A 26,955-nucleotide genomic window follows, 5' to 3' on the forward strand; every position below is an offset into this window, starting at 1 on the left:
ACATCATTGGGTATGATGTTAGCTGTGGCCATGTGATATATGGCTTTTACTTTGTTAAGAATTTTTTTGTACATGAATATTAAATTTTGTCAATGCTTTATTTGCACCTATTGAGATTATATGATTTCTACCCTTCATTTTGTTAATAAGGTATATAAAATTAATTGATTTGCAAATATTGAGCTTTCTTTGAATCCCTGAAATGAATCCTACTTGATCATAGTGTATGATTTTCTAATACTTTATCATATTCATTTTGAGGATTTTTGTCTCTATTTCCATTGGGGATATTGGCCTGCAATCTGGTGTGTGTGTGTGTGTGTGTGTGTGTGTGAGTGAGTGTGATCCTTGTCTGGTTGTTGTATCAAGAAAATGCTGGCCTAGTGAAATGATTTTGAACTGTTCCTTTTATATTTTGGAAGAGTTTGAGAATGACTAGTATTGATTCTTCTGTAAATATTTGATAGAATTTACCAGTGATTCATGTCCTTGACTTTTTGTTGTTATTGGGAGATTTCTGATTACCAATTCAATCTCCTTACAAGTAATCAATTTGCTTAGATTTTCTATTCATCATTTGGTCTGGGTATATTGTATTTTTCTAGTAATTTGTCTATTTATTCAAAGTTGTCCAATTTGTTAGTATATAATTGTTCATACTAGTCTCTTACAATTATTTTAATTCTATGGTTTCAGGTGTAATGTTCATTTTTTAAATTTTAAATTTATATGATTCTTTGCTGCTTTCTTGGTGAGTCTAAAGATTTGTCAACTTTACTTACTTTTTCAAAGAACCACCTCTTAGTCTTTGACCTTTTCTTTTATCTTTTTTATCTCTATTATATTTATTTCTGCTCTGATCTTTGTTATTTCCTTCCATTAACTTTGGTTTTTATATCTTATTTTTTTTTTACTAGTTCCTTGAGATGTCAGTTTAGGTTTTGTATTTGAGATTTGTCTTATTTCTGGAGGTATTAAATAGGCATTCATTATTATGTTTGTCTTGCGATTACTTTTACTGCATTCCACATGTTTTGATGAATTGTATTTCCATGTTTCCAAATTTTTTAATTTCTCTTGATTTCTTCTTTGACCTGTTGATTGTTCAGTAGTATGTTTTAAGCTCTACAAATTGGTGAATTTTCCAGTTTTCTTCTTGTAATTGATATCTAGTTTCATACTATCGTGGTTGGAAAAGATACTTGATATGATTGGAATCATCTTTAATATATTAAGACTTTTATGTGACCTAATATATAATCTATCTTAGACAACGCTCCATGATTGCCTGAGAAGAATGTGTATACTGTTGTTTTGGGATGAAATGTTCTTTATATATCTGTGAAGTTCTTCTAGTCTAATATGTTGTTTAAGGCCAATGTTTTCTCAACTAATATCTATGTGATTGAACTATGTATTGAGAAAAATGGAGTATTATCCTATTATAATTGAATTGCTGTCTATTTCCCCCTTTAGGTCTGTTAGTATTTGCTGTGTATAGTTAGATGCTCCTTTGTTGGATACATAAATATTTTAAGACCTTATATCTTTTTGTTTGCTCTCTTTACCATAATGTTATAACTTCTTTGTCTCTTATAAAACTCTTTGTTTCAAAATCTCTCTTGTCTGATATCAGTATAGCTACTTCAGCTTTCTTTGGTGTCCGTTTTCTTGGAATATCATTTCCCATCCTTTCACTTTCAGTCCCTGTGTTTTCACATTTGAAGTGAACCTTTTGTAGGCAATGTAAAGATGACTTAGACGTATCCTTGGTAGCAGCTACAAATATCAGGGTGCCAGATGAGATCCAAGCTCCTTTCTTGGAGGTACCAGAGAGTTGCAATACGTCTGAGGGAAAGTACAAAGATGGCACCTGCCAGCCTTCATCCCTGGAGAGGACCACAGTTGGTTTTGTTAAATTAGATGCAGTCTAGTGTTTTGTTAAATTAGATGCCCGGCTCTCAGGATGGTGCTTTAGGATAAGCAAATACCCTTCTTTCACATACAGTCTTGATGCTTTTTAAACACTCTGCAGTGGGCCCTGGGAAGATGAATCCATGTATGAGCCCTTTAAGAATGATTTCTCAATTTACCATGACCTTTTAAATCTTCTAGATTCAAGCCCACTGGCTTTCAGAGCTAGATGTTTTAGGGGCTCATCTCTCAAGTGCAGTTCTTAAAAGATGAAGTGTCCAAAGTGGGACTCAAACCTTTCACTCCTCAGGGAGAAGCTCTGTGATTTGAGTTCCTTCTTGTAGTGGTCACTGCACTGGGGGTAGAATTATAGCAAGATTTTATCTTTGCCTCTCCTATGCACTTTGATGTGGACTCTCCCCCTCATTTTCCTGATGTGTAGGAGTCACTTACATAGTTTTTAGGTTGTTTTCAGAGGGAAACCATTCATTTCCCTAGTATTTTATATAAAGCATATTTTTATGGTTAGAGTCATCATTTAATTTTAAGTTACAGAATACCAAGGTAGAATTCTTACTGATTAGAAAAGCAAAAACATCCTCCAGAAAGAATCTAGCAAATTTGGACTTTAGACCTCTTTTTATTTTAAGGAGAGGGTTAGCAGGATTGTTTATGATGGAAGGGCTAGCTGTTTTATATAAAATAAGAACATGTTGCTTTCACTATTATTTGAAAGGTAATTAAAAGCAGTTTGAGTGTGGAATCTACATACCTGAAGGGCTTGGCACTTAACTATCCTTTTCCAACTTTTTAATAATGTGTATTCACTTGGTAATGGTAAAAGAAGGCAGTTTATTTACCATCATCCCTTACACTGAGCATATACCTTGCATGGTCTTAGACCTATGTACTCATCTGAAACAAGCTTTGATTACCATCTTTCAGGTCCTTTGAAGGCCTGAAAACTAAAGCTCAAGATGACCCAGGTTTAGTAAGACCCAGAGTAAAAGTAGGCTTCTGTTCTCTGCCTGCCTCTCTGGGTTCATATTTCCATTTTTACCTTTGAGAATTCTTGCTAGCTGATCAATACATTAAAATAGCAAAACCATCCATATGTTTAGGTGAATATCAGTAGAACAGTAGTTTCAGAGTATTTGGCTTTTCAGGTGGTAGTAGGGAATCTGTGAATGGTAAATATTTTGGTCTTTGTGTGGCTGAAATATATATGTGTGTGTATGTATGTGGGCTTTCCCGGTGGCTCAGCAGTAAAGAATCAGCCTGAAATGCAGGAGTTGCAGGAGACACAGATTCAATCCCTGGGTTGGGAAGATCCCCTGGAGGAGGGCATGGCAACCCAGGCCAGTATTCTTTCCTGGAGAATCCCATGGACAGAGGAGCCTAGCAGGCTGCAATCCATAGAGTCACAAAGAGTTGGACACGACTGAAGCAACTTAGCATGAATGCACATGTATGTATGTATGTGTATGTATATATATATATATATTTTATATATATATATAGAGAGAGAGAGGAGAGAAACATCTGACAAAGCCACGTCTGAGCCAGCTAGTGCCCATTTGTATGGTGTTGACTAGGGGTTCTCTGCCACCCTGCCCTCTACTTCAACTTCCTAATAAATAATCTAAGAGAATGAAGTCAGTACTGCTGTGCTGGAACACTGTCCATGGTGCTTCAAGAAGTGTCTGACTCAAGTCTCCTTATGGAATAATGGGCTTTGAGGAGAACACATTTATTGATGTTGCTAAGCTTGTGATTTTTTTCTATAAGCCTATGCCTCTGTATCATATCTTGCTAGTGCTATACACTCATGATCTTTGTATGCAATATTTTCCCTCTATAATATTGAATAATTAGTACCCATGGAATTTTAGATATCCTTTCATTATCATCTGATCTCTATTACATTTTACTTTTTATAGAAATGTAGTTGATTTACAATGTTGTGTTAGTTTTATATATATATATATATATATATTCATTTATTTATTTAGAAGAGATGGCAAGAATACACAGAAGAACTGTACAAAAAAGATCTTCATGACCAAGATAATCACAATGGTGTGATCACTGACCTAGAGCCAGACATCCTGGAATGTGAAGTCAAGTGGGCCTTAGAAAGCATCACTACAAACAAAGCTAGTGGAGGTGATGGAATTCCAGTTGAGCTATTTCAAATCCTGAGAGGTGATGCTGTGAAAGTGCTGCACTCAATATGCCAGCAAATTTGGAAAACTCAGCAGTGGCCACAGGACTGGAAAAGGTCAGTTTTCATTTCAATCCCAAAGAAAGACAATGCCAAAGAATGCTCAAACTACCGCAAAATTGCACTCATCTCACACGCTAGTAAAGTAATGCTCAAAATTCTCCAAGCCAGGCTTCAGCAATATGTGAACCGTGAACTTCCCGATGTTCAAGCTGGTTTTAGAAAAGGCAGAGGAACCAGAGATCAAATTTCCAACATCCGCTGAATCATGGAAAAAGCAAGAGAGTTCCAGAAAAGCATCTATTTCTGCTTTATTGACTATGCCAAAGCCTTTGACTGTGTGGATCACAATAAACTGTGGAAAATTCTGAAAGAGATGGGAATACCAGACCACCTGATCTGCCTCTTGAGAAATTTGTACGCAGGTCAGGAAGCAACAGTTAGAACTGGACATGGAACAACAGACTGGTTCCAAATAGGAAAAGGAGTACGTCAAGGCTGTATATTGTCACCCTGCTTATTTAACTTCTATGCAGAGTACATCATGAGAAACACTGGACTGGAAGAAACACAAGCTGGAATCAGATTGCCGGGAGAAATATCAAGAACCTCAGATATGCAGATGACACCACCCTGATGGCAGAAAGTGAAGAGGAACTAAAAAGCCTCTTGATGAAAGTGAAAGAGGAGAGTGAAAAAGTTGGCTTAAAGCTCAACATTCAGAAAACGAAGATCATGGCATCCGGTCCCATCACTTCATGGGAAATAGATGGGGAAACAGTGGAAACAATGTCAAACTTTATTTTTCTGGGCTCCAAAATCACTACAGTTGGTGACTGAAGCCATGAAATTAAAAGACGCTTACTCCTGGGAAGGAAAGTTATGACCAACCTAGATAGCATATTAAAAAGCAGAGACATTACTTTGCCAACAAAGGTTCGTCTAGTGAAGGCTATGGTTTTTCCAGTGGTCATGTATGGATGTGAGAGTTGGGCTGTGAAGAAGGCTGAGCGCCGAAGAATTGATGCTTTTGAACTGTGGTGTTGGAGAAGACTCTTGAGAGTCCCTTGGACTGCAAGGAGATCCAACCAGTCCATTCTGAAGGAGATCAGCCCTGGGATTTCTTTGGAAGGAATAATGCTAAAGCTGAAACTCCAGTACTTTGGCCACCTCATGCTGCGAGTTGCCTCATTGGAAAAGACTCTGATGCTGGGAGGATTGGGGGCAAGAGGAGAAGGGGACAACAGAGGATGAGATGGCTGGATGGCATCACTGACTCAATGGACGTAAGTCTCAGTGAACTCCAGGAGTTGGTGATGGACAGGGAGGCCTGGCGTGCTGCGATTCATGGGGTCTCAAAGAGTCGGACGTGACTGAGCGACTGATCTGATATATATATATATATATATATATATATATGTTACTTTGCTATATATGTATGTATATGCATTAACACATACATATTCTTTTTAAATTCTTTTCCATTATAGGTTATTAAAAGGTATTGATTATAGTTTTCTATGCTGTACAATAGCCCCTTGTGGGTTATCTATTTTATAAATAATAGTGTATATATTTTACTCCCAAACTCCTAATTCATCCCTTCCGACCTTTCATCTTTGGTAACGATAAATTTTTTTTTATGTCTATGAGTCTATTTCTATTTCATAAATAAGCTCATTGGTGTAATTTTCTTTAGATTTACATACAACCAGTGTCATATGATACTTGTCCTTATTATGTTTGAACAGTTTGCTGTCAGTTCACATACGTTTCCCTTGTAGGGTATCGACCCTTTCTGTCTTGCTGTTGTTGTTCACTAAGTCGTATCTGATTCTTTGCAACCCAATGAACAGCAGCACGCCAGGCCTCCCTGTGCTTCACCACCTCCTGGAGCTTGGTCAAACTCATGTCCAATGAGTCAGTGATGCCATCCATTCATCTCATCTGTCCCCCACTTCTCCTCTTGCCCTCAATCTGGTAGCTTCTAAAATAATTTTGTCTATTCTGCAATTTAACTTTGCTGTTCCAGAGTTTTTTATTTTTAATTATATACTTATATTTACCCTGCTTATTACTTTGAATCCACTTTTGATCTTAGGACAGTTGGTAAATTCTCATTTCTTCCATAATTTCCTCTGTGCCATTTCCTCTGTTGTCTTCTTCTGAAACTATAATATGATAGAAATTAGGACTGCACATCACAAAATGTCCTCCATGACTTTCCTATCTTCTACCCCACCTGCCTTCCTTTTTGTTGTTATCTTGCATACTGCATTCTGGGTGAATGTCTCTTTTAATTCACTAATTTTTTCCAGTGCCAAGTTACTACATCATTTAGTGTTTGATTATGAAGGCTGCATAACTCCTTTCCAGCATTTTTAATAGAATTTGTTTCATATTTTGTTGATTGCTTCATGTCTGCCTTTTTATTTGTTTGTTTCATGTTGTTGCTTTTTAAAATAGAAATTATACTTCACTTATATGTGGGCACTAAACATTTATTTTAAAGATTTTCAGACTGTTTCATCATATTAACTTCTGGAGACAATATAGGCTTCTTCAGCTAATATTTGTGGCTTAATCTTCTCAGCATCCACCTTAGTTTGTATTCTCCATAGAGAAGACCTTGAGAAAAAAACAAAACAAAACTGAATGCAACTAGTTTATTTGGAAAGTGAAGTCACACCAATAGACAATAGATTAATGGAGAAGGGAGACAGGGAAGGAAACAGGCAATAAAACAAGGCATCACCAAGTCAGGACCCCTGTGTGTAGCTAGAGGTCACTTCCACTAGGAAAATTTTGGGATTGAGTGTACAATAGACCTCTCAGTGTTATCTTACTCATATTGTGAGAACATTTATGCACAGATTTCCTTTAGTCAGTGTAAAGATGTGCCTAGAAGGCATTAGCTTTACACCACTTTTAGTTTATCAGACCAATGGGCAAAGCAGGCTTCAGAGACAGTACAGAAACTGAAATAATAAAATGCAGGGCTTGCTGGTGGTCCAGTGGTTAGGACTGCATGCTTTCACTGCTGAGGGTGTAAGTTTGATTCCTTGTCAGGGAACTAACATCCTGCAAGCTGGCAGGGCAAAAGGAAAAAAAATGCAAGTGTTGAAAAGTCACACCAGACATTTCTCCAAAGAAGACATACAGATGGCTAACAAACACATGAAAAGATGCTCAACATCACTCATTATCAGAGAAATGCAAATCAAAACCACTATGAGGTACCATTTCACACCAGTCAGAATGGCTGCGATCCAAAAGTCTACAAGCAATAAATGCTGGAGAGGGTGTGGAGAAAAAGGAACCCTCTTACACTGTTGGTGGGAATGCAAACTAGTACAGCCACTATGGAGAACAGTGTGGAGATTCCTTAAAAAACTGGAAATAGAACTGCCTTATGATCCAGCAATCCCACTTCTGGGCATACACACTGAGGAAACCAGAAGGGAAAGAGACACGTGTACCCCAATGTTCATCGCAGCACTGTTTATAATAGCCAGGACATGGAAGCAACCTAGATGTCCATCAGCAGATGAATGGATAAGAAAGTGGTGGTACATATACACAATGGAGTATTACTCAGCCATTAAAAAGAATACATTTGAATCAGTTCTAATGAGGTGGATGAAACTGGAGCCTATTATACAGAGTGAAGTAAGCCAGAAAGAAAAACACCAATACAGTATACTAATGCATATATATGGAATTTAGAAAGATGGTAACAATAACCCTGTGTACGAGACAGCAAAAGAGACACTGATGTATAGAACAGTCTTATGGACTCTGTGAGAGAGGGAGAGGGTGGGAAGATTTGGGAGAATGGCATTGAAACATGTAAAATATCATGTCTGAAACGAGTTGCCAGTCCAGGTTCGATGCACGATACTGGATGCTTGGGGCTGGTGCACTGGGACGACCCAGAGGGATGGTATGGGGAGGGAGGAGGGAGGAGGGTTCAGGGTGGGGAACACATGTATACCTGTGGTGGATTCATTTTGATATTTGGCAAAACTAATACAATTATGTAAAGTTTAAAAAAAAAGTTTAAAAAAAATTAAATTAAAAAAAAAAAAATAAAAATAAAATAAAAAAAGAAAAGTCACACCAATGGACACTCAGGCAGTGAGAGGACGGAGATGGAGGCAAGGCACCAGGACGTCTATTGCAGGGTTAGGTATTTTCCTGTTTTGGAATTTGGTTTGTGAGAGAAATTTCTCTTGTATTTTGTTCTGTCCCTTTATCTATGTTGCAGATGGTTTAGCATAGCATTTACCCAGCCTTCCATCCTCAGCCCATATGTGTCCAAGACTATGTGATGACCTAATGCAGCTCCTATCTCACTCACTGAGGATAATATAGCTTCAGTCAGTAGGCTGGTATCTAGGCTTCTCTGACCACTGCCTTGTTGCAAGAATGTATCTACCTTCTCACTCCCAGCCTGCCTTGTTAAAAAGCCTTAGCTCTAGCTAATGTCCAGCAACTTTTTTTCAGTCCTATTTTATCCAGAAAGCCTTGTCTCTAAGCAGTCTTGTTTACAACGCAGAATGTTAGAATGCTCATCATCACTTGCCTCTTACCTTGGAGCAGAGCAAGACTGGGAGTTCAGACTCTTGTTGATTTGCATTTTTTAAGCTTTTACTTTGCAAAGTTATTTTCCTTTTTAATTTGGCTGTGTTTTTTGGTGCTCTATATTTTATTGATAATTTATATATGTATTTGGGCAGAGAAATACTACAAAATGTAATTTTACTGTGCTATAGTGGCTAGATGCTTACTGCTTTTTATTTCAGATAAAATCATATAATTTTTAAAATTTAGATGATGTGTTCTTGAATTCATATCTAAATTAAAGGAATGGTGCCTAGTGGAAAATAGTAGTTACACAAAGCTCATGGAAACCATTTTCTTCTGACACTTTACTTTGTGTGTTTTTAATTAATTTTTTTTATATGTGAGTTTTTTTAGGCGGGGAGAAGGGAAGATCTGCTTTTTTGTACCCTCTTGTAGCTCAGTCGGTAAAGAAACTGTCTGCAGTGCAGGAGACCCGGGTTTGATCCCTGGGTCGGGAAGATCCCCTGGAGAAGGGAATGGCAACCCACTCCAGTATCCTTGCCTGGAAAATCTCATAGACACAGGAGCCTGGTGGTCTGCAGTCCATGGGGTCGCAAAGAGTTGGGCACAACTGAACGACTAACACTTACTTACGAACACTGAATTGCAATGAGAGAGTCTCAGTTTGGAGTTTTCAAATTCATTTAGAAAAAGTTATAACTGTAATCTTTTCTGTGTCCTAAATATGTCCTCCTAAAAATAAATCAAAGCTTCTGAGAGTCACTGTTGACTTAGATGTGCTAAAAATAATAACTTCCCCAATATTTAAGGTATAGATAACTTAGAAATGGCCTCAATAGAGTAAATGAGACTAGTAAAAGTTTGAGAAATTAAATATCCAAGAATGGAGAATTACGAATTGCAGAGAATAATTCAGAGGGACTTGACCACTTTCTCCAACTACATCAACATCTGTAGTATGAGCAGAAAGACCCTACCTCAGTTCCTCTCTCCAGTCTTGCCCATACCCACACCCCTCAGTCCTTACTCCAGAGCCTTCCGAGTTGGGACAGTTCCTGACCTCACACGGGACAAGAGTTCCTTGTGACTGCTGTGTATTACATGTGTGAAAAAAGGACAGAGGAGACTACACAGACTTTCCAGGATTGGGGATGACAGCTATAAGAACAAAAGAAAAAAATATCCTGGACAAAAGTAATTCTGATCAAAAAAGAATGTCGTAGTAAGACCTAATTACATTTTTAAAAATTTTATTTCTTTTGTGTGTGTGTGTGTGTGTGTGTGTGTGTGTGTATGCTAAGTTGCTTCGGTTGTGTCCGACTCTGTGACCCTATGGACTGTAGCCCACCAGGCTTCTCTCTCTGTGAAATTCTGCAGGCAAGAATACTGGGGTGGGTTGCCATTCCCTTCTCCTGGGGATCTTCCCAACCCAGGGATTGAACTTGAGTCTCTTATGTCTCCTGAATTGGCAGATGGGCTCTTTACCACTAGCACCACCTGGGAAACCCATTTATTTTTTATTGATGTCTAATTGACATATTAGTTCCAGATATAGAACACAATGATTAGACATTTGTGTATGTTGGTGTATGTTTGTTGAGTTCTTTTCAGGGAGGGGAAAAGACCTGAGGGCAGCTGAGAGAGCATGCAGAGCTGGGCTCCCCTGGCCCCATCGTGCACCCGTGCAGGCCCCAAGCTGTGCGCCAAACAGAAGCCTTCCTCTCAAGCCAAAGCTCTTGGACAAGCAAAAGGCCTCTTTTGCAAAAATACTGAGGATGTGTTTCAGTGTGCTGTCTGTGCAGGGCCCCAGGACTGATAGCTGGCTGAGACTCGCTGTCTAATTGTTACAGCCCCATGGGACGCAGGAAGGCACGCTTACCTAGAGGCATGTAAAGCACCCTCCAGAGATATCAGCTATACATTCTCTGGATCCCAGCGAAGGGAGATGCAAACAAACCAAAACAAAACAAATCACCTGCACTTGGAGATTTCTGCAAAGGATTAAGTCAGCCAAAGTAAAGTGGAAGTCGCTCAGAAACGTCGGACCCTTTGTGACCCCACAGACTGCAGCCCGCCAGGCTCCTCTGACCATGGAATTCTCCAGGCAAGAATACTTGAGTGGGTTGTTATTTCCTTCTCCAGGGGATCTTACCAACCCAGGAATTGCACCCAGGTCTCCTGCATTGCAGGCAGACTCTTTACCATCTGAGCCACCAGGGAAGCCCCACCTGTGTTTAATCAGAAGCCTGCCACTATGGGGATAAGCTATTAGAAGTCCTTTTACAGAGAGACTAGGGTCCTGAGTCTGTTTCCTCCTGGGGTGCTCTGAGGGTAGTCGTCACTTAAGAATCTTTCTCTGTTGGTTATTCTCCTGTGGGACCCACGAGCATAGTCTCCACTGGCCTTCAGAACCAAGTGGTCTAGAGGTATCACCAGTGGAAGACACAAAAGTTGGGGCAGCAGAGGCGGGCACAAGCTCCTTTCTGGTGGTACTGGTGAGCAAAGAGGACAAAAATGGTGCCTGCCAGCCTCCTTCCCCAGAGGGTACCCCAGGAGGCCCCTAGGTGTGTGCTAGATTAGATCAAGCAAATAAGCCTCTGACACAAGTCTGGGTACCTCTCAATAGGCTGCTCCTGTGCTGAGCTTTGGAGGAGAGAGCCTGAGCACACGGCCCCTGTAACAGTCATTTCTCCAGTTCCCTATAGCCTTGGGTCTGGTGACTATGAGCTCCTTCGGTTTTCAAAGCTGGATGTTTGGGGATCTCATCTCTCAGGTGCAGGTCCTAAAAGCTGGGGTGCCCAGTGTGGGTTTCAAATCCCTCAGTCCTCAGAGAGAAACTCTGGGTGGGACCTTCTTAGCTGGTTTTTATAGTTTTTTCCCCAGAGAAACATTTTCCACATGTAGCTCTGGATTCAGTGTGTCTATAGGAGGAGGTAGGTTCAGGATCTTTCTACATCACACCCTGACTTGGAACCCCTACATCGAGTTAATGTTGAAATACACTTCTTTTACCCATTCCCTCTTTTTACTCACACACCACGGTAACTGGATTAAGAGGTGTTCTAATTCAGGGTATCCTGGTGCATTCCAAATGAGAGAAATGCTGACTTTCTTAACAAAATACAATGATTTCTTTCACATGATCCATATTTTTGTATTGGATAGAACAAATAACTATAATATAAAATTAATTAAACACTGGTAGGAACTGAAAGTTATGACCAACCTAGATAGCATATTCAAAAGCAGAGACATTACTTTGCGAACAAAGGTTCATCTAGTCAAGGCTATGCTTTTTCCTGTGGTCATATATGGATGTGAGAGTTAGACTGTGAAGAAGGCTGAGCACCGAAGAATTGATGCTTAGGAACTGTGGTGTTGGAGAAGACTCTTGAGAGTCCCTTGGACTGCAAGGAGATCCAACCAGTCCATTCTGAAGGAGATCAGCCCTGGGATTTCTTTGGAAGGACTGATGCTAAAGCTGAAACTCCAGTACTTTGGCCACCTCCTGCGAAGAGTTGACTCATTGGAAAAGACTGTAATGCTGGGAGGGATTGGGGGCAAGAGGAGAAGAGGACAACAGAGGATGAGATGGCTGGATGGCATCACTGACTTGATGGACATGAGTCTGAGTGAACTCTGGGAGTTGGTGATAGACAGGGAGGCCTGGCGTGCTGCGATTCATGGGGTCGCAAAGAGTCGGACACGACTGAGCGACTGATCTGATCTGATCTGAGTAACTACTACCAGAGAAGGCAATGGCACCCCACTCCAGTACTCTTGCCTGGAAAATCCCATGGATGGAGGAGCCTGGTGGCTGCAGTCCATGGGGTCACTAGGAGTCGGACACGACTGAGTGGCTTCACTTTCACTTTTCACTTTCATGCTTTGGAGAAGGAAATGGCAACCCACTCCAGTGTTCTTGCCTGGAGAATCCCAGGGACGCGGGGTCCTGGTGGGCTGCCGTCTATGGGGTCGCACAGAGTCGGACACGACTGAAGCGACTTAGCAGCAGCAGCACGAACCAGTGGAGAAATCCCAAAATCCCAAAATTCCCATCCTTAGAGAATTTTGTTCAAAATAATATTAAGATCCAAATAGTCTTCTTGAAGACTAAGACTAATATTGTGGAACTCCCATCACTACTTTGTGCCAGATAATGTGTTACAGAGGGGTGTGTGTGTGTGAGAATATATGATGTTTGTGTGCGTGTGCTCAATCCTTAAGCATTACTTAGAACTTGCCAGCCAAATATTAAGTTTAGAAAGAAACAGATTCAGAGAGCCAGAAAGGAACTGAGCCAGCATTCAAATCATTTCCATCTCATTTAAAAACGTATACTCTCTATGCTACAGTGTGGTGGTACAGTGTAAGGGCTAGACATACTATGTGCATATTTAGCACATAGTATGCTAAATATGCACATAGTATGGAAGGACTGATGCTAAAGCTGAAACTCCAATACTTTGGCCACCTCATGCAAAGAGTTGACTCATTGGAAAAGACTCTGATGATAGGAGGGATTGGGGGCAGTAGGAGAAGGGGACGACAGAGGACGAGAAGGTTGGATAGCATCACCGACTTGATGGGCATGAGTTTGGGTGAACTCCCGGAGTTGGTGATGGACAGGGAGGCCTAGCATGCTGCGATTCATGGGGTTGCAAAGAGTCAGACACGACTGAGCGACTGAACTGAACTGAACTGAACGTGAAATAAATGTTAGTCATCATTACTGTTATTACACACTTCCTCCAAATGGATTAGCACAGGTCCTGTGCTACTTTTATAGAGGTATTTTACAGAATGTTTGCTTCCCACTTTTAGAACACATTGTGGCCACTATCTACTTGAATACAAAATAGTCATTGTTCAGTCATTCAGTCATGTCTGACTCTGAGACCTCATGGACTGCAACATTCCAGGCTTCCCTGTCCTTCACCATCTCCCGGAGCTTGCTCAAACTCATGTCCTTTGAGTCCATGATGCCATCCAACTATCTCGTCCTCTGTCGTCCCCTTCTCCTGCTACCTTCAATCGTTCCCAGCATCAGGGTCTTTTTGATTAAGTTGGATCTTTGCATCAGGTGGCCAAAGTATTGGAGCTTCAGCTTCAGCATCAGTCCTTCCAGTGAATAGTCAAGAATTTCACTTGGGATTTGCTCTGACTTGAAGCGGTTGGAAAGAGGCTTGACAAAAGTGGAAGGAGAGACTATTCCACAGGGAACTTTCTCCCTCTCTTTGTCAGCCTTTTCCTCTCTTTTCAGCTATTTTTAGCTGCCTATCCCTTTGCCACAGAGTATTTTATTCAGAAGACCAGAGGACCTACTTGCATAGTAAACTCAATGAAATAGCTAGGATTGACTGGTTGGATCTCCTTGCAGTCCAAAGGACTCGCAACAGTCTTCTCCAACACCACAGCACAAAAGCATCAATTCTTCAATGCTCAGACTTTATGTCCAACTCTCAGATCCATACATGACTACTGGAGAAACCATAGCTTTGAGTATATGAATTTTTGTCAGGCAAAGTATTTTGCATATTTGTATGCAAAATAGAGACAGCCTAATTTGCTGGGGAGTTCAGAGAAAGTTATCCCTCCAGAGACTCAAAACCCCTGACCCACTCCTCATAGCTGTATACAGTGAAGCTTAGAAGTTGTGAATGGGTCTCCTGGTTAGACTCTCAATGTTGAATATGGCACTGTCAGCTCTTCAAGTTTACTCAGTATTAGAGAAGTACCAGGGAAAAGTGCTTCTCTGATGGCTCAGATGGTAAAGAATCTTCCTGCAATATAGGAGGCCCGGGTTCAATCCCTGGATGGGGACGATCCCTTGGAGAAGGGAATGGCCACCCACTCCAGTATTCTTGCCTGGAGAATCCCATGCACAGAGGAGCCTGGCAGGCTACAGTCCATGAGGTTGAGAAGTAAGGGTAGAATGGATCAGTTAGCTATTTGGGAGAATGAAATGCCAAATGAATCACCACGGAGTAGACAAGTATCTGCTTAGGATTCCCTGGGGCTTTCTGAATAAACAACCAAGAAGGGCTGAAAAATGCACTTGGGATTTTCTCTGACTTGAAGTGCTTGGAAAGAGGCTTGGTGAATTTGGAAGGAGTGACTATTCCACAGGGAACTTTCTTCCTCTCTTTGTAAGCCTTTTCCTCTCTCTTTTCAGCTGCTCTTAGCTGCCTGTCCCTCACCACAAAGTATTTTGTTCCTTTAAATTATTTTTTTCTTTATAGACCAGAGGCCCTACTTGCATAGTAAACCCAATAAAATAGCTACATTTTAATTAAATTTACACAGCTTTTATGACACCAGTGGGTAGCGCTCACTGGTACCCAGAGAAACCCCAGAGCCATCAGATATACTTCATATGTAATTAATCTCTAATGTTCGATTTTGTAAGATATGTAATAATGCTGCCTGGATAGAAATGAGAGCTTCAGAGAAAAGTCATATTAAAGATGAAGAGAGAAGCTTTAGGAGGAATTGGTTTTCAAGAGAGCAACTAAGTGTGAACTTTATTAAAAGGAAAAGAAATAATGGGGATATCTCGCATTAAGTAAAAATGCTTGACATCTTCAATTTTTCAGTTTCTTTTATTTTGCCCCAGACAAATGTTTCAGAGTTTGTTTTTATAATGTATACCATGTGTAATGTTACTTTTGTAGCCTCATAGATTTAATATTTGAGCAAAGGAAAGATTTGCTGTATTCAGAAATTACAGAGAGAAAACCCCCACTGTGACTAAAGCGTCGATAGAATTTAAATCCCTTTCCCTGCAAATGTTTTGAGAAGTCTTCAATCAAGTCTTTTGTTTTAAATTTTTTAAAGCTTTTTATTTTGTATGGAGGTATTGTTGTTGTTTAGTTGCTAAGTGGTGTCTGACTCTGTGACGCCATGGACTGCAGCACACCAGGACTCCCTGTGCTTCACCATCTCCCCAAGCTTGCTCAAACCCATGTCTGTTGAGTCGGTGATGCCATCCAACCGTCTCATCCTCTGTCGCCTCCTTCTCCTCCTGCCCTCAATCTTTCCCAGCATCAGGGTCTTTTCCAATGAGTCAGCTCTTCACATCAGGTGGCCAAAATATTAGAGCTTCAGCTTCAGCATCAATCCTTCCAATGAATATTCAGAGTTGTTTTCCTTTAGGATTGATCTCCTTGCTGTCTAAGGGACTCTCAGGATTCTTCTCCAGCACCACAGTTCAAAAGCATCAATTTTTGGCGCTCAGCTTTCTTGGTGGTCCAACTCTCATATCTGTACATGACTATAGGAAAATCCATAGTTTTGACTATATGAACCTTTGTTGGCAAAGCATTGGGCTATAGCAGATTTACAAACAATAATGTAATAATTTCAGGTGAGCAGCAAAGGGATTCAGCCATACATATACATGTATCCATTCTCCCCCAACTCTCCTCCCATCTAGTCTGCCACATAACATTGAGCAGAGTTCTGTGTGTTTCAAGTCTTTGTTTTTAATTATCAAACTAACAAATGACAAAATATTATCCGAATCAGTTGTTCTACACCTTATCTCTCTCAGTACATGCTCAGATGTGTCTGACTCTTTTCTACAACTTGTAGTTTTCACTAAAAGTTCACCATTATCCTCACACACAGTGGGAGAAGGGAAGAGAGAGCATTTTTACTCTTTCTGTAAATTACAAAATAGTTGCTTGTGGAGATCAGGTTATTTTTCCAAGGTCAACCAAATGGCTGATGAAGACTATGAGTTCTGATTTACAATCTAATGGCTTTTCAATTCTACCATCCCTATCTTTTAAAATCTCTATGTATATCCCAATATAAACTTCATATTAAAGTCATTCTAATGATGCTTAAGCTTAGGGGATAAATTACCTAGAAGAGATCACTCCATCACTTTCTAAAAAATACCTCTGTTGTAACCTGTATAGCTTTTGTGACACAAGACCTCTTTCTGGTACCTCCTTTGCCAGTTCACCCTTTTCTTGGATTCTCCATGTGGGCAAATAGTATCTCTATCCACTCTGGAGGCCATGCTACACTTTTCTTGACTTTCTTCACTCACTCACCCTATTTAGTTACCAAGTTCTTTAATCCTGCCTTCAAAATGATCCCAAATAGCCTTCATTCTGCTTATTTCCACTGTCACTGCTAAGATTTAAATTCTTGTCTCTTTCTGAAATTTGCCTATAAATCATGATTCTAATTTTTCCTCACTCTATCCTCCTTACTGTAACTAGAATTATTATTGGAAAATTTTGCTTCAATCATGATTCTTCCCCACCTAGAAACCTCTATTGACTCTATTTACAGGGAGAGTAACATGCAAATATGCTAACGAGTTATGTGAGACTCTCCATATCTACACTCAACATCTCTTTCTGCTCACTTCCTTACCATTATTCACTTTATGCTGTACCCACAGTGGACAAGTCCCTGACTCACCATTCCTTGAATGTTTCATGATGTCCAAATGCCTGTGCCCTTGTTTGTAGCCAGCTGCTTTTCCTTTACAAGCTCAGACCCATCTATAAAGTCCTAATCAATTTCTGGGACTCAGTTCAAATGAAAGTTTCCCTGACAACTCCCACAGCCTCAAGGAATTTCTCACCAGCTTCTCTCTGCTTCCCTTCATGTTAAACATTCCTTTATTTCAGCCCTTTCAAATTACATTTTAATTATTCATTTTTTATTAATAACTGGTAGTTGGGAAACAGATTAAATGGGCTTTGTGGGAAGAGTCAGGTCTCCATAAATTAACCCTAAATTATTTGATTAAATGTAATAGAATGAAAACTTGCATAGCCCACACTCTGAATTAGTAACATTTAGACTTCTTTCCCTACCTTTCAAAAAATACCTTCTAAGCCTCCAACGTTGAAAGGGCAAACTTAATTGTGACTTCATAGACTGTAGTCCACCAGGCTCCTCTATCCATGGAATTCTCCAGGTAAGAATAATGAAGTCATTATCCATTCCCTTCTCCAAGCAATCTTCCCTACCTAGGGATTAAACCCAGATCTCCTGCATTGCAGGCAGATTCTTTACCATCTGAGCTACCAGGGAACCCCTTTTAAAAAGGCAAGAGGGAGTAAAAGGAACCAGTCCAGTTCTGTTTATATCCAGCAGAGCTTAGGTGCTGGTGTCTCATTTACAGTCACTCAAGTAGACAAGGTAGAGTAATAAAGGGTTAACCTGAGTGATAAAATTACATATGCTTTGGTGAGCCATTCCAAACTCTACCTGCTCTCCCACTATTCTAAGAGCAGTGTGTGTGTTATGCATGAATCTCATGTTCTCCTTGATTAGTCCAGCTATTCTATCCTTTTCCATTAACTGATAGTGTTAATAGATGATGAATATTCACCCCAACACCTAAAAATACTTGTGCACAGAAAAACCCAAGCCTATTGGATGCATCCTTAGGCACCTTTTCAGACTCTATGCTTCAACCATATCTAGTTTCAGCCACTCCGTGGTGACCAACAGTGAGTGGGCTCCAGTCATTTCCCCCCGAAACAATCGTATTGTTCTGTGGTTGGAGAACATGCTCTTTATAATTTTAATTCTCAGAATTTTTGGAAGACTTGTTTCATAGCCCAGAGTACGATCCATTTTGGTAAAAAAAATTCCATGTGCACTTGACAAGAATGAATACCCTGCCATTGTTCAGGAGTGCCTTCTGGGTGTCAGTAAGGTTAATTTTGTTATTTGTTATTTTCTATTTTCACATGAATTGTTTGTCTGCTTATTGTCGCATGTTTTCAGTACTGATAGTCTTCTAATAGGATTGCAGATTTTTCTATTTCTTCTTTTGTTTTTTGCCCTATACGTTTTGAAATTGTATTATTAAAATACATAACTTAGAATATGTATCTTCTCCTTGTAAATCAAACTCCTAATCATTATAAAATATGCCTGCTTTTATTTTACTGTTGAATCTTGCCTAAATATTTGGGAGCTACATTATTAGGTACATAAAAATTTAGAATTGTTATGTTTTTTTTATAGGTTTAGCTGTTTTTTTAAAAAATAGGTTTAACTTAATCATTATGAAATATTCCCCTTTAATTTTGATATTGAATCTTACCTAGGATATTTGTCTGATTCAGCTTTCTTTTGGATATTGTTTTATTGATATTCTTGTTTTCAACACCCTACTTTCATCCTTGTACTTAAGATGCACCTCTCACATGGGCCATATATATATATATTTTTAATAAAATCTACTTTACCATTTATTGTCCAGTTACATTTGATGTAGTTATTAATTTTTAATCTATCATCTTATATTAGTTTTCTGCTTATCTCACCTGCTTTGTAAATTAGTAATTTTTAGCCACTTTTCAGGTAATGCTAAAACCTTTAGGGCACTCCTCTCATCGCTTTTTTTGTCATGCATTTCAATTCTATTATAAATACATCTCAGATCGCACAAGACATCATTATAATTGTTTTGCAGTCATTATACCACATTTTAATCATATCTGTTTATTGTCATCCCTTCCTGCATCTTGGAGTTTTAATATAGGAACATTTTTTCCTTTTACTTAAAGAATTCCCTTTAGTATTTACTTCAACTGGGATATATTGGAGATAAGCTCTCTCTGTACATGTGTGCCTAGAAATTTATTTTTGTCTTCCTATTGAAGATTATCATCACCAGATATAAAATCCTAAACTTGAAGTTTTAATTTGTTCCAGTACTTTGAAGATAGTACTCTGTTGTCTTCTGTATCATATCATTCCTGTTGAGAAACCAGCTATAAGTCTTAATGTTGCTCCTCTGAAGGCATTGTGCACTTTTCCCTCTGCTGCTGCTGCTAAGTCACTTCAGTCATGTCCGACTCTGTGCGACCCCATAGACGGCAGCCCACCAGTTCCTCTGTCCAAATCTTGTGGCTCAGCTGGTAAAGAATCCGCCTCCAGTGTGGGAGACCTGGGTTAGATCCCTGGGTTGGGAAGATTCCCTAGAGAAGGGAAAGGCTCCAGTATTCTGGCCTGGAGAATTCCATGGATTGTGTAGCCCATGGGGTTGCAAAGAGTCAGACATGATTGAATGACTTTCATACATATATATATATACACATATATATATTTATATATATGGTCATGGACTTCTGAATCTTTCACATAATGACTTCTGTTAGGTCTGAAAAATTCTTGCCCATTCTCTTTAAAAATTGATTCTCTCCATTTTCTGTCTCCTACATTTTTGGGACTATAATTGCATATATTGATAAGTTAGACCTTTTCTTACATGTTCCATCTATCTCCATTGATACTTTCTGTACCTTCTTTCTTTTTTACTCTCGATGTGTGAATTTGGATACTTTATACTCATCTCTTTTGGCTTTAATATCAGATTGGACAAAGAAAATGTTAAATTTGTAGTTTCAGTGACTGCATTTTTCAGTTTCAGAATTTTCACTGAAATATTTTTACAGATTATATATATACAAATATATAGTGAAATTCTTCATCATTTTATCCATTTTTATTGAACAAATTAACCACAGTCATTTTGAACTAGTGTCTTAGTTAGTTGTAGGTCTGTTTCTACTGTCAATGTTTTTTTTGGGTCCTCTTTACTGGTATGTTAGGTAATCTTTGTTGAATGACAGACTTTGTATTTGAGAAATTACAGACAATGGGTGTTATCTCTCAGTACGGAAGATTCCCTTTTTTTCTGGTAAGCAACTAGAGTAGAGTAGACATCTAAATACAGTGGGAAAATGATTTGATTTCAGACTGAGTCTCAGAGCTCCTAATATCAATCCTACCTCTATTTCACCTCAACTCCTAGGGTGAAGGCCCCCAGGGGCCCCAAATGAGATTCTAGAGTGTTTATTAGGGCCTTTCATATTTGCTGGGCCCTGAACTCACATTTTTCTCTTCGAAGCACTGAGAACAATCACAAGTTTTACTGAGTTTTTTTGGTTGCCTTTTGTACCACACAACTAAGAATTATCCAATTATTCAAAAGGGAAACTAGCGTGGAGTGTCAAGCTTACTTCCCTATACCTCTCTTTTCTCCAAGATGCTAGTCTCTCAAATCCTGGTTATCTTAAATCCTAATTCTAATTTTTGTCTCCTTAATGCCATGAGGTCATTAAAACTTTGTTTATACTTCTCCTCCTAGCAGTTACTTTTTTTCCTGGCTTCTCAGCCTTCTATCCTGTACTGCTTAAGAATTGTCGTATGTCTCAAGGAGAAAAGTAGTAAGCAGACTGTAGGGATCACCTCAGTGAACTCTAGAATTTTGTTCCCTCAAGTTGTGAACTCCCCAGAAGCTCCCTGCTGACTTCAAACAATTTTTTTCCCCAAATTTTATTCATATTTTCTAGTTACTAGCTGACGTAGAAATACATTGCTGCTGCTGCTAAGTCGCTTCAGTCATGTCTGACTCTGTGCGACCCCATAGACTGTAGCCCACCAGGCTCCCCCGTCCCTGGGATTCTCCAGGCAAGAACACTGGAGTGGGTTGCCATTTCCTTCTCCAATGCATGAAAGTGAAAAGTGAAAGTGAAAAGTGAAAGTGAAGTCGCTCAGTCATGTCTGACTCTGAGCAACCCCATGGACTGCAGCCCACCAGGCTCCTCCGTCCATGGGGTTTTCCAGGCAAGAGTACTGGAGTGGGGTGCCATCGCCTTCTCTGAGAAATACATTAACTTTACCAATCACAGCTTTTTGCATTGTTCCTCTTTCCACTCTCAAATGAGGCTGTCTCTTATAAGAGAGACTATGGTTTTGAAGAAGTAATATAGGTGTGTAAACTCATTTAGTTATGCAAATTTACTGAGTGTCCCAGTACTGTTCTGATGCTTTGCTAGTTGCTAAAAATAGAGTAGTAGCACAGTCTTCATCCTCAAGGATTCTCAGTTCGGTTGGGTGATAAGAAGGTAAACACATGATGAGTACAGGTGTTAAGTGCAGTCTTAAGATAGGTGCACAGGATTCTCCAATAAACAGGACAAGGAGACTCATTTAGTCAGACAGCTGGGGAGGGAAACAAATCTTGTCACTTTGGCACATTCTGATTTTCTCCATTTAGAAGGTGCCTACTGCTATATAGGATCAAAGAGTACAGCTCTCCAGGTAACACAGAGATGGGTCAAAGTATTTTTAGCTCTTCACTGTCCACTCCAGATTGGTTTCAAAAACACTGTGAGAAAGAAATGAATGTAACCTATATATCAGCTGGGGCCTTCCTGCCCTTTGGATTTCAGGGTATAAATTGACCTGGAATCCAGAAAATTTCCACAGCTTACATTATCTGCTAATTTTGAAAATTTATAATTTCAAGGCCCCATGGCTTCTGCCTACTACAACCTTGTACTGTGTATAGTTTTACTCTAAACATATGTCAGTTTGGGATCTTTATGTTGCAAATAATAAGAATTCCAACTCAAACTATAAGAGGCTTAAATATTAAAGGTGCTTTCCTGAATTACCTATCTGGAAAACTGAATTGAGAAGTGAAGGTTAGTTAACCCAACATCTGCACATCATTACCTCTGTGCTCTGCTATTCAAGTGTAAGCTTCATCTAAGCCTGACTCCTTCAGGGTTATAGGACACAACCAGAGCTGCATTATCATTTGTTCAAGCCCATGTGAGAGGATTTTCCTCTTAGAATTCCAGCAAAGTTCCTAACCCTCATTCTGACTGCACCAGATAAGTTTAGGAGGAGGAGGAGGAGGAACAGCACATGCTCAGTTGTGTCCGACTCTTAGCAACCCCGTGGACTAGCCCACCAGGCTCCTCTGTCCATGGAATGTTCAAGCAAAAATACTGGAGTGGGTTGCCATTTTTTACTCCAGGGGATCTTCCAGAACCAGGGATTGAAACCACGTCTCTTGTATCTTCTGCCTTAGCAGGTGGATTCTTTATCACTAGTGCTACCAAGATTACATGCCCACTATGAAGCCCCAACTATGGGCAGGAAAACAGAAGGTACTGTATGGAGTTATTCTTCCACAAGCACAGGAACTGTGATTGAAGGATGGACGCCAGAATGAAATCTGGATTTTGTTAAGAAAGGAGAACAAGAGACTACTGATTTTTGGTACATAAGCAAAAATGGCCACTATATCCACTGACATAAAAGTCAGTTCCCACTGGAGTTCCTTCCAAAGGAACTGCCTACACACAAATCTTACTGAAAAATGTAGGTGTTACCAGAGTTTCTGAGCGACAAAGTTAGTTGTTTAATATACATATCACAGTGCATAATTTATTTACAAATTTCCATCTTAGCTATGGCTGCCTTCCTTTCCCAATTTTCTTTTCAGCCATCCCTTATCTGGTGTCTCAACTGTCCCTTACCTGTCCCTTACATTCTTCCTGGAGGAAGTGTCCAGATTCTCTGATTTCTTTTCTTTTGGGGAAGTCTTGATGCCAGGCAGCAGTGGATTTAAGGTCGGAAGTTCGAATAAACCTCTACCCTAACTCTTATTCACATGTCTCTCAAAAACTACAGTCGCCTTAAAAGGAATTAATGGAGAATAAAAATTTGCCCATCTTATTACACTATTAAATGCTCCTTTGTATTAATAAAAGGGAAATATTTCCACACAATAATTTGTATACAAAGATAGCAGTATTACTTGTTATAGCTAAAAAGTGGAAACATTCTAAATGTCAATCTGTGGGTGAAAGGATACACAAAATGTAAAATATTAGTACAGTAGAATACTACTCAGCAATTAAAAAGGAACAGTTACTAATACACATCGTGTTGTGAATGCACTTTAAAAACATTATACTAACTGAAAAAAAGCCAGATGAAAAAGGCCATTTATTTTATTCTATTTATCTTTAATGCCTAGAGAAAGAAAATCTATGGAGATTGGAAGGAGACCATTGGTTGCCTGGGCCTAGAGTAGGAATGGAGAATTGGCAAATGAATGTGCAGAATCTTTTGGGGATGAGAAATATGTTCTAAAATGGGATTGAGGTAAAGGGCATGCAGCTCTGTAAACTTACTAAAAATCACTGCATGCTTAAAATGGGTAAGTTTTATGGTGTATCAATTATACCGTAATAAGCCTTTGTTAAAAAAAAAAAAAAAAAAAGTAGGTATGATTTGTGCTTTGGTCACCAAAACGTGAGTAAACTGAACATGTCACTTTAAGGTGAAACATCGACAGCCTGCACATGAGTCTTATCATCTCTTTCCTCTGATTCAGTAACCATGGGGTAAATGTTTCAGTAGAGCTTCCATCAGGCCTGCCCTGCTCTCTGTGTGGTGACAAAGAACAGAACCCCCACCACCCCATGGTGAACATGGCCATGAGCAGGAAACAGACCCTTCATTTGATAAAGCCACTGTGGTTTATACACACACACACACACACATATATATATATATACATTAAAAATACACAGAATAAAATGAGAGGTATTAATAACACCACAATGCTTTTCATTAAAAACTCAGATTTTTTGGTACCATATAAACAGCCTGTTGTTGGACATGAAATGGCTTTAGACTGCTCCTCCTATGCCATCAGTTAATTAAGGCTTTGAGGATTCCATGAATGGGGGGAAACGCCTATTTTGCCTCATAAATGCCACTATCCCAGGATGTGAGACATAAGTTTCACCTGCTTCCTTGATTTTTCCAATCTCTGAGTCTCATGGCAATGAGAGCGAGCGGGCCATGCAATACTTTGAGCTTCGAAAAATAATTAGAAGCTGCAAGGTGTCTGTGTCTTACTCTAAAGTCAAAATGATTTATGCTACTTATTATTTAATGACTGATGCTTTGACATCCTCATTTCACACCTGCAATTGAAAAATATCACATTGTGATATTTATATTGTTGAAGGCAAGCATTTTTGTTTTTATACTTTGTATTTAATTCATTCAACAACCTTTTCACTTCATTGCTCCCTCTCTCCCTTGGCAAGAACAAACTCATGCACAGAGCTCAGATCAGCTGTCAGTATCTGTGAGCTCTGAAAGGGCCCTAAATTTGGCAGGATATCCCCCCCTTTGCAAGAGATATTCCAAATGAACCAGCCAAATGCTGGGCTTTCCTCTGCTTGCAACCCACATTTTTCAAAAGTCTTTAAACTCCTTCCTTCTCCCTTCAACTCTCAAGGGGAATTGCACTGATAAGGTTTCTGTTCATCAAAAGAATGGAATGGCAGTGGCTCTGCTATTCCCAGGACACCTCCTTCTGGAAAAGGGCTGCTTCTCCCCTGAGAAGCTATTATAAAGAACAGGAGTTCTCCAGCTCCCATCATGAATGTATCACTCCACTTCAGTTATTGTTTCTGTGGATTCCTTTTCCTCCTGTCTCTCTCCCCCACCCTCAAGCAGTTTTAAAAATCCATTACCTAGGGAGTTTCAAATTGTATCTGACCTATTGATTCCATGAGATGGCCGTGTCCAATGGGCATGCAATGCAATATACAGCTTGGAGCCCAGGAAAAGGCAACTCACTGATGAAATAAGGAATAAAAACAGTAAACCACAATTTGGAATTTCTAGGGAAATGAAAGAAATATTTATTAAGTATCCTGAGATGGAGTTGGGAAATGAAATGGTATATGTAAAGAATCTATGGAAAGCATTATGCAGATATAAGATGTTGCCTTTATTAATAACTAGAAAATCTAATCTTAGTTCATTAGGGGCTACATGTGTTTCATCCACATCTCTCTTCTGGATTTTAGGATATTTTGTTGCTGGCATACACCTGTAATCAGATGATGCTTAAAAGGGAGGAGGGCATTATATTAAAACTTGTCCGTTTTCACCCTTTTGCAAATTGAGGGAAAGTTTTGTGGGAGGTAACACCACCTCAGAAACAAACACTGGTTAAACGACCCTGTGATGCAGGGCATCTATCAAAAGAAGGGTCTGCTAGAAATCTGCCTCTTTTGCTCTCATAGTAGATATGACTGTCTGGTCTGAGATAACGGCTATGCCATGGACCAAGATATTGGATAATTCATTCTGTTTAATTCAACCAAATCTTTATTTTGTGCTAACCTGTGACCCAACTGCTGTGTTCATCTCTCTGGGGATATTAAAAATATGTAAGACATGGCCCATAACCTCAAGGAGTTAAGATTATAATTGAAGGAACTTACAATCAAATTGGTTTTAAAATGGAGGAGGCATTACAAATGGTTAAGATTGATTCTTCATTTTCTTTCTCTAACATATTAGCTTGAACAATCAAGAAGTGGTCATGCTTTGGAGGAAAAATGAACGTATTCAAATAAAATGGAAACACGAGCTTTTTATATTGTGCCTCAAGTAACAAAGCTTCCTTTTTTCCATTTGGCAGAATGAGTGGAGGGACCTACAGGATTAGATATATAATGTGTGGCCACTCTTCAGTAACCACTATTGAACTTCAAAATGAGTTTAGTCATTAGCTTTGACAAATGAGGAGTCTGTTATTGATTTTTACACATGTCTATCATGGGATCTATTTAAAAAGATCAGTCAATTCCAAGAAAGATTATGTTAATCTTACCAGTTTGATTTCCTAATGGGAGGAGGCAGAGCAGGAAGTCAAAGGAGAGGTCCAGAAACTGGCAGTATCTGTATCATTTTCTTAAATCAATTCAAAAAAGAAATTGGAAAAAAAAAATCAAGTGTCTCTGTCTTATATAATAAAGTGAAGAAGTTATTGATAAATCATTCCAGACAATGTTAACCAACAGCTTGAGAAGTTCATGAAAAAGGACAATGACAGGAGGGATACAATTACTAATTTATTTGTCTTTTTATGGTTCAGTTAAGAGTATCTTAGGTAGTTGAGCACATGGCAGCCCGTCAGACTTCACAGGGTAGCTGTCAGAGTTTTGACTGATGTACAAACACCACTTGCTCGCATTTGCCCTTCCTTTCAGTGGAGTGAACTGAAGACAGCTTGTTGGTAATTTTTATTTAATGCTCCCAGGATCTTGGCTGCACTTTGATCGAAAGTTCTGACAATAAAACACCACTCCCTGAAATTTCCAAGGTTTCTGCTATAAGCACTTCTCCACTTAAGCAAGATCTTCCTCTGGGATTAGACAACTGTTTAGGGTCTTTTCTGATGCTTTCTGATGTCAGAAACAGTTGTTTAGCATGTTGGAGAGCGTTTTGTTTTGTTTTTGATTAGCTACCTAAGAAAGGCTAAAAGAAAAATAAAACTCAAGGAATTAGCAGCGCAAAGACTCAGCAGGGTTGTAGGGAGGCCTTCATAATTCTGAACTGGCAAATGACAA

General features: G+C 39.3%; 1 long non-coding RNA gene across 7 annotated transcripts in view; it reads left to right on the forward strand.

Moving 5' to 3' along the window:
- Positions 1-26,955, forward strand: part of LOC112587870 — a 112,632-nt gene that overhangs the window by 48,716 nt on the left and 36,961 nt on the right. Inside the window, exon 5 of one of the 7 annotated variants that reach the window (XR_006542907.2) lies at positions 22,596-23,444. The exons of 4 other annotated variants lie outside the window; for them this stretch is intronic. This is a non-coding gene — a long non-coding RNA (uncharacterized LOC112587870). Of the gene's footprint in view, positions 1-10,336; positions 10,425-10,575; positions 10,788-22,595; positions 23,445-26,955 lie in introns of those variants that run through there. 2 more of the 7 variants (XR_006542905.1, XR_006542906.2) reach the window with 2 other exon arrangements.

The sequence above is a fragment of the Bubalus bubalis genome, chromosome 11, assembly GCF_019923935.1.
Source record: "Bubalus bubalis isolate 160015118507 breed Murrah chromosome 11, NDDB_SH_1, whole genome shotgun sequence".
NCBI lineage: Eukaryota > Metazoa > Chordata > Mammalia > Artiodactyla > Bovidae > Bubalus > Bubalus bubalis.